This window comes from Neoarius graeffei, chromosome 9 (assembly GCF_027579695.1).
Source record: "Neoarius graeffei isolate fNeoGra1 chromosome 9, fNeoGra1.pri, whole genome shotgun sequence".
Classification (NCBI taxonomy): Eukaryota; Metazoa; Chordata; class Actinopteri; order Siluriformes; family Ariidae; genus Neoarius; species Neoarius graeffei.
The window spans coordinates 916,288-933,049 of NC_083577.1; positions in this window are offsets into that span (position 1 = coordinate 916,288).

Sequence of the window (16,762 nt, forward strand, 5' to 3'; positions counted from 1 at the left end):
GGAGGACCAAATTGCAACTCATTAGGTCAATTGGCAATAGGTCATTAACATGACTGGGTATAAAAAGAGCATCTTGGAGTGGCAGTGGCTCTCAGTAGTAAAGGTGGGAAGAGGATCACCAATCCCCCTAATTCTGTGCCGACAAATAGTGGAGCAATATCAGAAAGGAGTTCGACAGTGTAAAATTGCAAAGAGTTTGAACATATCATCATCTACAGTGCATAATATCATCAAAAGATTCAGAGAATCTGGAAAAATCTCTGTGCGTAAGGGTCAAGGGCGGAAAACCATACTGGGTGCCCGTGATCTTCGGGCCCTTAGACAACACTGCATCACATACAGGCATGCTTCTGTATTGGAAATCACAAAATGGGCTCAGGAATATTTCCAGAGAACATTATCTGTGAACACAATTCACCGTGCCATCCGCCGTTGCTAGATAAAACTCTGTAGTTCAAAGAAGAAGCCGTATTTAAACATGATCCAGAAGCGCAGACATCTTCTCTGGGCCAAGGCTCATTTAAAATGGACTGTGGCAAAGTGGAAAACTGTTTTGTGGTCAGACGAATCAAAATTTGAAGTTCTTTATGGAAATCAGGGATGCCGTGTCATTCGGACTAAAGAGGAGAAGGACGACCCGAGTTGTTATCAGCGCTCAGTTCAGAAGCCTGCATCTCTGATGGTATGGGGTTGCATTAGTGCGTGTGGCATGGGCAGCTTACACATCTGGAAAGACACCATCAATGCTGAAAGGTATATCCAGGTTCTAGAGCAACATATACTCCCATCCAGACGACGTCTCTTTCAGGGAAGACCTTGCATTTTCCAACATGACAATGCCAAACCACATACTGCATCAATTACAGCATCATGGCTGCGTAGAAGAAGAGTCCGGGTACTGAACTGGCCAGCCTGCAGTCCAGATCTTTCACCCATAGAAAACATTTGGCACATCATAAAATGGAAGATACGACAAAAAAGACCTAAGACAGTTGAACAACTAGAATCCTACATTAGACAAGAATGGGTTAACATTCCTATCCCTAAACTTGAGCAACTTGTCTCCTCAGTCCCCAGATGTTTACAGACTGTTGTAAAGAGAAAAGGGGATGTCTCACAGTGGGAAACATGGCCTTGTCCCAACTTTTTTGAGATGTGTTGTTGTCATGAAATTTAAAATCACCTAATTTTTCCTCTTTAAATGATACATTTTCTCAGTTTAAACATTTGATATGTCATCTATGTTCTCATCTCATTATCTCTAGCCGCTTTATCCTTCTACAGGGTCGCAGGCAAGCTGGAGCCTATCCCAGCTGACTAGGGGCGAAAGGTGGGGTACACCCTGGACAAGTCGCCAGGTCATCACAGGGCTGACACATAGACACAGACAACCATTCACACTCACATTCACACCTACGGTCAATTTTAGAGTCACCAGTTAACCTAACCTGCATGTCTTTGGACTGTGGGGGAAACCGGAGCACCCGGAGGAAACCCACGTGGACACGGGGAGAACATGCAAACTCCACACAGAAAGGCCCTCGCCGGCCCCGGGGCTCGAACCCAGGACCTTCTTGCTGTGAGGCGACAGCGCTAACCACTACACCACCGTGCCGCTCTCATCTATGTTCTATTCTGAATAAAATATGGAATTTTGAAACTTCCACATCATTGCATTCCATTTTTATTTACAATTTGAACTTTGTCCCAACTTTTTTGGAATCGGGGTTGTATTTAATAAACAGGTGATAGAGGGTGCTGTGGTTCATGGGTGTTGTAGTTCTGAGCAGCCATGTTTGTAGCTGGGTTCGGACTGGCAGTCTCAACAGCATTACTGACAAGCATATTTAATCAGACTTAATACGTCTTTGAGATTTCTGAAGGTTGAGCTCCTCTTTTGGAGAAACAAAAATACTAATATTAAGGCTATAATGCATGAATCTATCATGAAAAGCTTAATATTCATTAAATAGCCTTGTGTTGAAATAAGATTTAAAATAAGTTGCTACTTTAGTTTAAGTTAATTTCTGTACATGGCTTGTGTTTCTTACAAACTTGACATTACTTACTGTATGAATGACAGCTTGCAATAAAGTGTTATCCAGACAATATCACCAGCTGGAAATAATTCAGTTGCTTTCTATATCAGTAGCTACTGTCCATTCTCATATGCATACAAGAACAGTTTACAACAAACTACAATATTGAGAGTATCATGGCCATAGAAACATGACTCCACATTCCAGCCAACAAGTGACCAGTGACTCTGCAGCCTCTGGTAAATATTATGCTTAATACTGAAGAATATTTGAAAATTATTCTATCCACATTCACTGGATATGAGCAATCGTGTGCTCTGATTTGCTATTTGAATCAACTGAGGATGAAATAAAAACTACTTGAAAACAAAACCCCCCAAAATACAAAAAAGCAACAAAATATGGAATAAAAGTATTTGATGGTAAGTACATATCTTTTTTATTTTTCAAGAATTATTATTGTTTTTTCACAAATTGCTCCTGTCATTTTGCCGGTTTGTTTCCATTCTAAGTGGAAATGATTTTGTCGGATGTTTTGTATAAAGTTTTTATTTATTGAATTTGCAAAAAATAAAATAAAAATGCTCTGTTTCTCAAAATCCAGTGAATGTGGAAAGAATAAAACAATTGTTCCACTCAATCTCGGTGCTACATGCCTCGTCAGCTATCAGCTCATGTACGACTCAATTTCGTGGAATAACTGTTAATTATGAATACTGTAGATTTCTTTGGATAACATTTACTATAGATAGTCAGATAGATACACTGACAGATTGATGCTTTAATTTTTCTTCTTAACCCCATTAAATTGTTGCATGTTAAAATACTAATCCCACTTGCTTTTTAATCTTTTTGATATATTTAATTAAAGGAAATATATCTAATCTCATTATCCCTAGCCACTTTATCATGTTCTAGTTCTGTGCATTTTCTGCAGGATCTCCTGGATTTTTTTGCCCCCTGGCATTTTGTTTTAAAAGCTAACTTATCTTCTCATCTCATCTCATCTCATTATCTGTAGCCGCTTTATCCTGTTCTACAGGGTCGCAGGCAAGCTGGAGCCTATCCCAGCTGACTACGGGCGAAAGGCGGGGTACACCCTGGACAAGTCGCCAGGTCATCACAGGGCTGACACATAGACACAGACAACCATTCACACTCACATTCACACCTACGCTCAATTTAGAGTCACCAGTTAACCTAACCTGCATGTCTTTGGACTGTGGGGGAAACCGGAGCACCCGGAGGAAACCCACGCGGACACGGGGAGAACATGCAAACTCCACACAGAAAGGCCCTCGCCAGCCACGGGGCTCGAACCCGGACCTTCTTGCTGTGAGGTAACAGTGCTAACCACTACACCACCGTGCCGCCCCTAAAGGAAATACAGTACCTTGGAAAAGTATTCATACCCCTTGAACTTTCTCACATTTTTCCACCTTACAACCATGAACTTAAAAGTTTTTTATTGAGATTTTATGTTATAGACCAACACAGAGTAGCACATAATTGTGAAGTGAAATGAAAATGATAAATGGTCTTCAAAATTTTAAACAAATAAAAATCTGAAAAATGTGGTGTGCATTAGTATTCAGCCCCCTGTACTCTGATACCGCTAAATACAATCCAGTGCAATCAATTGCCTTCAGAAGTCGTCTAATTAGTTAATAGAGTCCTACTGTGTGTAATTTACTCTCAGCATAAATACACTTGTTCTGTGAAGGCCTCAGTGGTTTGTTAGAGAACACTGAAGAACAAACAGCATCATGAAGACCAAAGAACTCACCAGACAGGTCAGGGATAAAGTTCTGGAGAAGTTTAAAGCAGGGTTAGGTTATAAAAAAAAATATCCCAAGCTCTGAACATCTCAAGAAGCACTGTTCAATCCATCATTCAAAAATGGAAAAAGTATGGCACAACTGCAAACCTACCGAGACATGGCCGTCCACCTAAACTGACAGAGCGAACAAGGAGAGCACTGGTCAGAGAAGCAGCCAAAAGGCCCATGATCACTCTGGAGGAGCTGCAGAAATCCACAGCTCAGGTGGGAGAATCTGTGCACGGGACAACTATAATGCCGCTTTTCCACTACAAACGCGGCTGAGCCGTGCCGTGCCGAGTCGAGCTGAGTCGAGCTGAGCGGGGCTGTTGGAGTTGCATTTCGACTACAACCGCGCTGAACCGTGCTGGCTGGAAGTGGGTGGACACATTGGGTGGAGTTAGCGAAAGTGGGTGGACGTCATGTGATGTCGTTAAGCAGCGCAAACAGTGACATCAGTGACAGTGGCGGAACAAGTCAGAGCCGGGCCGGGGGCGGGGCAAATGACCGGGCCCTTTATTAAAGCTTATCATAACATCATTTTAGGCTACAAAATGTCCGCAACTGCGGTGTTTACCAATTTCAACACTACCGGGTGCAACTATGTTATTTAGTACATCAAGTCCTTCAAACGAACATGTAACTCAGAAACAAAAAACATTAGGATACTGTACATGGCTCATAATAAAACATCAATAGCCTATACTGCGCACATTATTTGAAGGGCATACGAATGAGCGCTCAGAGGTTGCAACGGTGACAGGAAGAGTCAGAAATAAAAGGAGGGCGGTGCAAACCTCACTGAATGCACTGTGTTTACCAATTTCAACACTACGGGGTGCAACTATGTTATTTTGTACATTAAGTCCTTCAAACGAACATGTAACTCAGAAACAAAAAAACATTAGGCGACATACTGTACATGGCTCATAATAAAACATCAATAGCCTACTGCGCGCATTATTTGAAGGGCATACGACGAGCCTTGCGCTCCGCGAACTCGTCCACGATGCTCTGTATGTCACTGATTCAGTGAGCTTTTAAGCGGTAGTCTCACGACCCGGATAGTAAACAATAAACATGGAGGACATGGAGTCGTTAGTGTTGCTGGTCTTGGTGCTGTGGCTTGTTGTCACCGACAACGCGGACAGACACTGGCAAGAGCGTATAGATGAGGCGAGGCGCATAAGGCTTCAGAAATTCTCGTAATTCGTAATTCTTCTTCTTCCGGGTTTGCGGTGTTTACAGATCCCAGCGCGCTCACGGGGCGTGTGTGGGCATGTGAGGACACTCCTCCTCACCAATCAGTGCACAGGGGAGTGTCTGCTCACGCCCCCAGCCCCACTTGGCACGGTTTGGCTCGCTTCAGCCCCACTCCAAAACGGTGCGAGTTTTAGGGGCTAAGCAGGGCTGAAACGAGCTGAGTCGTGCTGGTTTTTGGTAGTCGAAACGCGAGCCGTGTCGGGCTGAAGTGAGCTGAAGCGAGCTGAAGTGAGCTGAAAAAGGGTAGTGGAAAAGGGCCATAAGTTGTACACTCCACAAATCTGGCCTTTTTGGAAGAGTGGTAAGAAGAAAGCCATTGTTGAAAGACAGGCATAAGAAGTCCCGTTTGCAGTTTGCCAGAAGCCATGTAGGGGACACAGCAAACACGTGGAAGAAGGTGCTTTGATCAGATGAGACCAAAGTTGAACTTTTTGGCCTAAATGCAAAGCGCTATGTGTGGTGGAAAACTAACACTGCCCATCACCCTGCACACACCATCCCCACTGTGAAACATGGTGGTGGCAGCATCATGCTATGGGGATGCTTTTCTTCAGCAGGGACAGGGAAGCTGGTCAGAGTTGATGGGAAGATGGATGGAGCTAAATACAGGGCAATCCTGGAAGAAAACCTGCTGGAGGCTGCAAAAGACTTGAGACTGGGAAGGAGATTCACCTTCCAGCAAGACAATGACCCTAAACATACAGCCAGAGCTCCAATGGAATGGTTTAGAGCAAAGAATATTCATGTGTTAGAATGGCCCAGTCAAAGTCCAGACCTAAATCCCATTGAGCATCTGAATAGAATAGAATAGAATAGAATAGAATAGAATGCCTTTATTGTCACTATACACATGTACAATGAGATTAAAGCATCTCCAATAACAGTGCAAACAGCATGTAGAGAGACAGAGAGAGGAAGGGGAAAAAAGACTTGAAAATTGCTGTTCACAGATGCTCTCCATCCAATCTGGCTGAGCTTGAGCTATTTTGTAAAGAAGAATGGGCAAAAATTTCAGTGTCTAGATGTGTAAAGCTGGTAGAGACATACCACAAAAGACTTGCAGCTGTAATTGCAGCAAACGGTGGCTCTACAAAGTATTGATGCAGGGGGGCTGAATACTAATGCACACCACATTTTTCAGATTTTTATTTGTTTAAAATTTTGAAGACCATTTATCATTTTCATTTCACTTCACAATTATGTGCTACTCTGTGTTGGTCTATCACATAAAATCTCAATAAAAACTTTTAAGTTCGTGGTTGTAAGGTGGAAAAATGTGAAAAAGTTCAAGGGGTATGAATACTTTTTCAAGGCACTGTATATACATAGTTTAATTGATATACATTTTATGATTTAATTCCTTAATGACTTTTTTCATCTGGAATAAAAACAAATACACAAATAAATAATGATAAATCCTTCATTTTTACATATTTCCTGTGATCAATGAATAACCAAAGCACAAAAGTTTTTCATGTAATAGCAACCATTTTTAGAATGTTTTAACTGATGTTCTCCCAACCCTGGTTTTTGAGAACCCTGTGTCATGCCCATTTTAGTGTTAGTTTAGGGCTGATTATCCTTCCCCCACCCCCCACACACATAGGCTACAGGAATGACAGACCATGTAAGAAATACAGTGGTGCTTGAAAGTTTGTGAACCCTTTAGAATTTTCTATATTTCTGCATAAATATGACTTAAAACATCATCAGATTTTCACACAAGTCCTAAAAGTAGATAAAGAGAACCCAGTTAAACAAATGAGACAAAAATATTATACTTGGTCATTTATCTACTGAGGAAAATAATCCAATATTACATATCTCTGAGTGGCAAAAGTATGTGAACCTCTCAGATTAGCACTTAATTTGAAGGTGAAATTAGAGTCAGGTGTTTTCAATCAATTGGGATGGCAATCAGGTGTGAGTGGGCACCCTGTTTTATTTAAAGAACTGGGATCGATCAAAGTCTGATCTTCACAACACATGTTTGTGGAAATGTATCATGGCACGAACAAAGGAGGTTTCTGAGGACCTCAGAAAAAGCGTTGTTGATGCTCATCAGGCTGGAAAAGGTTACAAAAGCATCTGTAAAGAGTTTGGACTCCACCAATCCACAGTCAGACAGATTGTCTACAAATGGAGGAAATTCAAGACCATTGTTACCCTCCCCAGGAGTGGTCGACCAACAACGATCACTCCAAGAGTAAGGCGTGTAATAGTCAGCGAGGTCACAAAGGACCCCAGGGTAACTTCTAAGCAAGTGAAGGCCTCTCTCACATTGGCTAATGTTAATGTTCATGAGTCCACCATCAGGAGAACACTGAACAACAGTGGTCTGCATGGCAGAGTTGCAAGGAGAAAGCCACTGCTCTCCAAAAAGAACATTGCTGCTTGTCTGCAGTTTGCTAAAGATCATGTGGACAAGCCAGAAGGCTATTGGAAAAATGTTCTGTGGATGGATGAGACCAAAATAGAATTTTGGTTTAAATGAGAAGCATTATGTTTGCAGAAAGGAAACCACTGCATTACAGCATAAGAACCTTATCCCAGCTGTGAAACATGGTGGTGGTAGTATCATGGTTTGGGCCTGTTTTGCTGCATCTGGGCCAGGACGGCTTGCCATCATTGATGGAACAATGAATTCTGAATTATACCAGTGAATTCTAAAGGAAAATGTCAGGACATCTGTCCATGAACTGAATCTCAAGAGAAGGTGGGTCATGCAGCAAGACAACGACCCTAAGCACACAAGTTGTTCTACCAAAGAATGGTTAAAGAAGAATAAAGTTAATGTTTTGGAATGGCCAAGTTAAAGTCCTGACCTTAATCCAATCCAAATGTTGTGGAAGGACCTGAAGTGAGCAGTTCATGTGAGGAAACCCACCAACATCCCAGAGTTGAAGCTGTTCTGTACGGAGGAACGGGCTAAAATTCCTCCAGGCTGGTGTGCAGGACTGATCAGCAGTTAGCGGAAATGTTTAGTTGCAGTTATTGGTGCACAAGTTGGTCACACCAGATACTGAAAGCAAAGGTTCACATACTTTTGCCACTCACAGATATGTAATATTGGGTCATTTTCCTCAAAAAATAAATGACCAAGTATAATATTTTTTCTCATTTGTTTAACTGGGTTCTCTTTATCTACTTTTCAGACTTGTGTGAAAATCTGATGATGTTTTAGGTCATATTTATGCAGAAATATAGAACATTCTAAAGGGTTCACAAACTTTCAAGCACCACTGTAAGGAGATATAAAAAATATTTATAAAACAACAGAGACAATAGAAATAAAACATCAATGACAAAAAAAACCACAAAAATAAAATCAGGAAAAATAAACCAAAATCAGATTTGTTTGTTTGTTTGTTTCTTTGGGGGGTTAAATGCTGGCTACGTTGAAGACTCTAAAATATGATTTTTTTAAAGACTTGTTGTTTATCACATCATTCCATATGTATTCCAGATGTTGTTTCAGAGTTTTGGTGTCTTCAGTGTTATTCTGCAGTGTAGAAAACGGTCAAAATACAGAAAAACCTATGAATGAGTAGAGAAGGGGTGTACAAACTTTTGACTGGTACGGCATAGATACTACAAATCACTGATACTATATAAATGACTTAACGATTTATTTTTCACTTTAAAAATTACCTCTTTGCTTTGTTCATTACACATATCTTGTGTTCACTGTCTATACACTACTGTCTTCGCCTATCGTCTTTTGTTTTGTTTTACTGTACAGCCTTTGTGTTGGTATAATAATAATAATTAAAAAAAAAGTTTAGGGCTGACTATTTGAACATTAAAATGCACAGGACAGAGCATACTTCAAGACCAGGGTTGGGAACATGTGAAAAGCACGTCGTTTATCAATAGGGGGCAATGGCAGCTTAAGAATCAAGGGTCTGTATCGACATCACTTGGAAGTGAACATGGACAGACAATTTTTGTATTAAAAAAAAGATTGGACAGGATATGATTACACACATGGGTCACTGTTGATGAACTAGAAGTAAGTGCAGGTGACCACAAGATGATAAACTGGAATCAGATATCACATGCTGAAATGTGATGGTCCTCTTTCCAGAAAATACAAACAGCATCTAATTACATAAAAACAAAATGAGTGGCTAGTCCTGATTCAGGGAAACAAATAGAATGCAGAATCTTAATATTTAAACTGTGAAAATGTTTGTGAGATCTAGGCCAAGGTCTAAAACATCTACTAAACCCACATATACTCATTAACATTATGTTGTCAATATGGAAAAAACAATACATGTATTAGAACCCTCTTTTTCACCCAGTTTTTTCAGCTTCAAATGGCTGGCTTTTCTCCCACAGACAGCTCTCTGGTCTTCATGTTGATTTATCCTTTTTAACAACAAATGCAGCCTTCAGAGGCAAAACCCAGGGCTCAAACCAAGAGAAGATATTCAGGGCTATTAATTGTTTAAATAATAAATCTAACAGGGCACACCTGGGAAACAAGAAACACCTGTCAATCACATGTTCAAATATTTTTGATCACCTGAAAAATGGGTGGGTTCAAACAAATGGTGCCATGCTGTAAGTTGTTTAACATATCTAGATGTAAATATCAGGAAATGAAAGCTGAAATTCTGATCTATTATCTCATTCATCTTTTGATCTCAAACCCAAATGTCTTCAGGATACAAAATGGCTTTGCTGTTCCAGTACTTTCAGGGGGAACTGTGTATACTCATCTCATCTCATTATCTCTAGCCACTTTATCCTGTTCTACAGGGTCGCAGGCAAGCTGGAGCCTATCCCAGCTGACTACGGGCGAAAGGCGGGGTACACCCTGGACAAGTCGCCAGGTCATCACAGGGCTGACACATAGACACAGACAACCATTCACACTCACACCTACGGTCAATTTAGAGTCACCAGTTAACCTAACCTGCATGTCTTTGGACTGTGGGGGAAACCGGAGCACCCGGAGGAAACCCACGTGGACACAGGGAGAGCATGCAAACTCCGCACAGAAAGGCCCTCGCCGGCCACGGGGCTCGAACCCGGACCTTCTTGCTGTGAGGCGACAGCACTAACCACTACACCACCATGCCGCCGACATATAATCAATATAATCTTAAATCAAGCTCAAAAAATGTAAAGGTCAAATATTTACATATATTCTATAAATAAATAAATAAATAAATAGGGGCAGCACGGTGGTGTAGTGGTTAGTGCCATCGCCTGACAGCAAGAAGGTCCGGGTTCAAGCCACGTGGCCAGCAAGGTCCTTTCTGTGTGGAGTTTGCATGTTCTCCCCGTGTCCACGTGGGTTTCCTCCGGGTGCTCCGGTTTCCCCCACAGTCCAAAGACATGCAGGTTAGGTTAACTGGTGACTCTAAATTGACCGTAGGTGTGAATGTGAATGGTTGTCTCTGTCTATGTGTCAGCCCTGTGATGACCTGGTGACTTGTCCAGGGTGTACCCTGCCTTTCGCCCGTAGTCAGCTGGGATAGGCTCCAGCTTGCCTGCGACCCTGTAGAACAGGATAAAGCGGCTACCGATAATGAGATGAGATGAGATAAACAAACAGACCTTGTTGACACACCGGGTTGCCATGTCTGTTCATATCCATTAGCACAGTGACTGAGTGATGTATTTTTCAACACCAGAAGATAAACTTCATGACCTCACGCCACCATGTAATGTTCTTTATATTATTTGGACACATCCACAAACAAAATATGCAAGTTAATCAAAAGTATTTTAATTTTTGAACTGGTTTGCCATTTTGACAATGCGTGTCTAGTCAGCAGGAAAACACTGGGAATGATATCATCGGCAGGGGCGCCGCTAGAAATTTTGGGCCCTATGAAAGTGTATGATATTGCCCCCCCCCCAGTAAATAAATAAACCAAACAAAAAAAAACCACCCTTTGTTTATCCAGAGGAAGTGTTATTTGTGTCATTTTCTAACAAAAAACACATGAATTAAAAAATCTGAGTTTGTCAAACACTAGAAATGACCCACTGGATCTGAACACCTTCACTGAATTGATCATAGAAGACACAGACCTTGTTTATGCCCTGATATTACTGTTCACCACTATGTGTCAGTATTTCGTTAGAGACCTACCCAGACTGGAGCTACCGTAGTAGATAAACTAACTGATAAGTATAAACTTAGTGTAGGCTGGCCTTGCTCTCGCAAACACACTTCCAAATTCATCCTTATGTATCCTTCATGTACTGACTCATTATATGCGGTTAAAATTCTCGGTTGATGAATAACTATTTAATTGATAGAAGAAGATTACATAGTGCACTGCAAGAAATCCACTGAGTGTTTTTTTCTTTTTTTCTTCCTTTGGCTGTGCCAATTTAATAGAAAACAGTAAATAATCAGCAATCCAGTGAGAAAAAAACTCAACATTCATCGACTTATTAAATAAAGACCTGAACAATAACAACAAATATAAATGTGAATGTGGCAGCGGGGGCGTGGTCAAGCACCGGTCTGTGACAGGAGGGCGGAGTCAGGGAAGGTAAGTGGCGGAATCACTTCACCTGAGAGCAATTAACCTGTGTTTGTGTGTCTTCCCAGGGACCGCGCCCTATTTAGGGAGGGAGAGCGAGAGCAGAGGAGATCTCTCCCGAACCAGACATCTGATGTGTGTGTGTGTGTGTGTGTGTGTGTCTGGTTTAAACCGATTGTGTTCCCTGAAAAGTGGAAGCAATAAAACGATTTGTTGAACCTGATCTCTGTCCTGCCGTCCTCTGTGCTCCACCCACACCTAGGGAGAGCTACAGTGGTGCCGAAACCCGGGAAATGGAGCACCAACCCAGCAGCCCCATGGAATCCTCCCCGTTCACCGACCTGGTCCACGCCCTCGCCACGGCTCAGCAAAGCCAGCACCAGGCGCTCGTCACACTCCGAAAGGAACAAGAGCGGCGCTTCGATGCCCTGGTGCTGGCCCAGCAAGAAGATCGCAAGGCGTTCCGGCGTCTCCTCGCGTCGGCGGGGCCCACCAGCGCTCCGGCCGCGGGCCCGTCTCCCCTCACCTTAACTAAGATGGGCCCGCAGGATGACCCCGAGGCTTTCTTCACGTTATTCGAGCAGGTCGCTGAAGCCTCGGGGTGGCCGATGGAGCAGCGCGCGGCGCGCCTCCTCCCCCTCCTGATGGGAGAGGCGCAGCTGGCTGCACTACAGCTCCCCGCCGATCGCCGGCTGGCCTACGCCGACCTTCGCCGGGCTGTCCTTCAGCGCGTGGGGCGCACGCCGGAGCAGCAGCGCCAGCGCTTCCGCGCGCTGCGGATGGAGGAAGTTGGCAGCCCGTTCGCGTTCGGCCAGCAGCTCCGGGACGCCTGCTGGCGGTGGCTGAGGGCCGAAGATCGCGACGCCGAGGGAATCGTCGATCAGGTGGTACTGGAACAGTTCATCGCCCGCTTACCAGCAGGAGCCGCGGAGTGGGTCCAGTGCCACCGCCCGGCGTCGCTGGATCAGGCAGTCGAGCTGGCGGAGGATCATCTGGCGGCTGTCTCGGCGGCAGGACAGCAGATGTCGACATCTCTTCTCTCCTCTTCTCTTTCTCTCTCTCTCTCCCCTCCTTCTGTGTCCCGTCCTCGCCCCATTCCCCCACCGCGGAGGCGGGGGCCGGCACCACCCCTGCCGGCCCGCCGCACCCGCGGTGCCCTCCCATTTCTCCCTTCTGTGTCTGTCTCTCCCCCACCTCAGGTGAGTGAGCCCCAGAGCACCGGTGCAGAGGGGAAGCCCGGGCCGGTTTGCTGGCGCTGCGGGGAACCGGACCACCTTCAACAGCAGTGCACAGCAATGGAAGTGGGCGCGGTGGTTCGGATCCCCGACGCGCCAGAGGCCGCCCTCGATCGGGCCGGAGCGTATCGCATACCGGTGAGTATCCAAGGGGCTACATATCAGGCATTGGTGGATTCTGGTTGTAATCAGACCTCAATTCGCCAAAGCCTGGTTCAAAACGAGGCATTGGGGGGAGCACAAGGGGTGAAGGTTTTGTGTGTGCACGGGGATGTTCACAGCTACCCTTTGGTGTCGGTCCATATTATTTTCAGAGGGGAAAAATTTATAGTGAAGGCGGCGGTTAATCCTCGCCTTACCCACTCGTTAATTTTGGGGACTGATTGGCCGGGATTTCGGGGTTTAATGACGCGCCTAGTAGAGAGTGGGTCCTGCCAATTGACAGGGGGAGGTCCCGGTGTCGTTTTGGCGGGAGCAGCTGTCGCAGAGCCGTCTACGTCATCTCCGCGTCAGGGTGAGGAGCCACCGGCTCCTCCTCTCTCTATTGGGGAATCCCTCGCGGATTTCCCATTGGAGCAGTCGCGAGACGAGACTCTGCGGCATGCGTTTGACCAAGTGAGAGTAATCGATGGTCAAACGCTCCCGCCGAACGCCACCCCGTCCTTCCCCTACTTCGCGATTATGAAGGATAGGTTATACCGAGTGACGCAGGACACTCAAACTAAAGAGCGAGTCACGCAGCTTTTGATTCCGAAGAGCCGCCGGGAATTGGTATTCCAGGCGGCTCACTTTAATCCCATGGCTGGACACTTAGGGCAGGATAAAACACTAGCCCGAATAATGGCCCGATTCTATTGGCCGGGGATTCGCGGCGATGTCCGTAGGTGGTGTACGGCATGCCGCGAATGCCAGTTAGTAAACCCAGCGGCCATTCCAAAAGCGCCATTGCGCCCTCTACCGTTAATCGAGACCCTGTTTGAAAGAATTGGGATGGATCTCGTCGGGCCATTAGATCGGTCAGCACGAGGGTACCGCTTTATATTAGTTCTAGTGGACTATGCAACGCGATACCCGGAAGCAGTGCCTCTGCGCAATATCTCAGCACGCAGTATTGCAGAGGCACTCTTCCGCGTCATCTCCCGAGTTGGAATCCCGAAAGAGATTCTGACTGATCAAGGCACTACGTTTATGTCACGAACACTACGCGAACTGTATGGGTTATTGGGGATTAAGCCGATCCGCACCAGTGTGTATCACCCACAAACGGACGGTTTAGTAGAACGGTTCAACCGCACCCTCAAAAATATCATTAAGAAATTCGTAAGTGAGGACGCACGTAATTGGGATAAGTGGCTCGAACCCTTGCTGTTCTCAGTGCGAGAGGTCCCTCAAGCCTCCACGGGGTTCTCCCCGTTCGAATTATTATATGGGCGTAAGCCGCGCGGCATCCTGGACGTGCTGCGGGAAAATTGGGAGGAGGGACCTTCACAAAGTAAGAATGAAATTCAGTACGTTATGGACCTGCGCGCAAAACTCCACACGCTCACCCACCTAACTCAGGAGAATTTGCGGCAGGCCCAGGAACGGCAAGCCCGCCTGTACAACAAGGGTACGCGCCTTAGAGAGTTCACACCGGGAGATAAAGTACTCGTACTCTTGCCCACGTCGAGCTCCAAATTAATCGCCAAGTGGCAAGGACCCTTTGAGGTCACACGGCGAGTCGGGGACGTCGACTATGAGGTGAGGCGAACAGACAGGGGTGGGGCGCTACAGATTTACCACCTCAATCTGCTCAAACTCTGGAACGAGGAGGTCCCCGTGGCGTTGGTGTCGGTAGTTCCGGAGAAGGCGGAGCTGGGGCCGGAGGTTCAAAAAGGGGATTTGGCATCACGTACCTCTCCGGTCCCCTGTGGAGACCACCTCTCCCCGACCCAACTCACGGAAGTCGCCCAGTTGCAGGCCGAGTTTTCGGATGTGTTCTCGCCCCTGCCCGGTCGCACTAACCTCATAGAACACCACATAGAGACACCCCCGGGGGTGGTAGTGCGTAGCCGCCCTTATAGACTACCCGAACACAAAAAAAAGGTGGTTCGGGAAGAACTTCAGGCCATGCTCGAAATGGGCATCGTCGAGGAGTCCCACAGCGACTGGAGCAGCCCGGTGGTCTTGGTTCCCAAGGCCGACGGCTCGGTCCGGTTCTGTGTGGACTATAGAAAAGTCAACGCGGTGTCTAAATTCGACGCGTACCCGATGCCTCGTATTGATGAGCTGCTCGATCGACTAGGCACGGCTCGCTTTTACTCGACACTGGATTTAACGAAGGGATATTGGCAGATCCCCTTGACTCCATTATCCCGGGAGAAAACGGCCTTTTCCACACCGTTCGGCTTACACCAGTTCGTCACACTTCCGTTTGGGCTGTTTGGGGCGCCCGCTACGTTTCAGCGGCTGATGGACCGGGTCCTCCGGCCCCACGCCACCTATGCGGCCGCCTACCTGGACGACATTATCATTTATAGTAACGACTGGCAGCGGCACCTGCAACACCTGAGGGCCGTCCTTAGGTCGCTGAGACGGGCGGGACTAACGGCCAACCCAAAGAAGTGCGCGATTGGGCGGGTGGAAGTACGGTATCTGGGCTTCCACTTGGGCAACGGGCAGGTGCGTCCCCAAATTAATAAGACAGCAGTGATTGCGGCCTGCCCGAGGCCCAAGACCAAAAAGGGGGTGAGACAGTTCCTGGGGCTGGCTGGCTACTATCGTAGGTTTATACCTAATTATTCGGACGTCACCAGCCCGCTGACTGACCTCACTAAAAAGGGGGCGCCAGATCCGGTCCAGTGGACGGAGCAGTGCCAGCGGGCTTTCTCTGAGGTAAAGGCTGCACTGTGTGGGGGGCCACTTTTACACTCCCCTGACTTCTCTCTCCCTTTTATGTTACAGACGGATGCGTCGGACAGAGGGCTGGGGGCCGTTTTGTCCCAGCAGGTGGAGGGGGAGGATCGCCCGGTCCTATACATCAGCCGGAAGCTGTCAGTGCGTGAGGGGCGCTACAGCACGATCGAAAAGGAGTGCCTGGCGATCAAATGGGCGGTCCTCGCCCTCCGGTACTACCTGCTGGGGCGCTCTTTCACCCTCTGTTCGGACCACGCGCCCCTCCAATGGCTCCACCGCATGAAAGATGCCAACGCGCGGATCACCCGTTGGTATCTGGCACTCCAACCCTTTAATTTCAAGGTGGTCCACAGGCCGGGGGCGCAGATGGTCGTGGCGGACTTCCTCTCCCGTCAAGGGGGGGGGGGGGAGTCGGCTGCGGGCCGGACGGCTGCCCGGCCTGAGTCGGGCGGTGGGGGTATGTGGCAGCGGGGGCGTGGTCAAGCACCGGTCTGTGACAGGAGGGCGGAGTCAGGGAAGGTAAGTGGCGGAATCACTTCACCTGAGAGCAATTAACCTGTGTTTGTGTGTCTTCCCAGGGACCGCGCCCTATTTAGGGAGGGAGAGCGAGAGCAGAGGAGATCTCTCCCGAACCAGACATCTGATGTGTGTGTGTGTGTGTGTGTGTGTGTGTCTGGTTTAAACCGATTGTGTTCCCTGAAAAGTGGAAGCAATAAAACGATTTGTTGAACCTGATCTCTGTCCTGCCGTCCTCTGTGCTCCACCCACACCTAGGGAGAGCTACAGTGAACAATGCCAAAACATCTAAACATACAAAGAGGTCAAATGGCAGAAAATAAATTCCTCAACCTCAAATATTGAGTATCTCAATGTTCAACAGCCCCAAATTAACTTGATAGCCACTGTACATACTCTACATACAGTTTTAAAATGGCTTATGGGCTTTGTTGTGCAACAGAGGGGAACATTTTTTTTAACTCAGTAATGAATTTTACATCA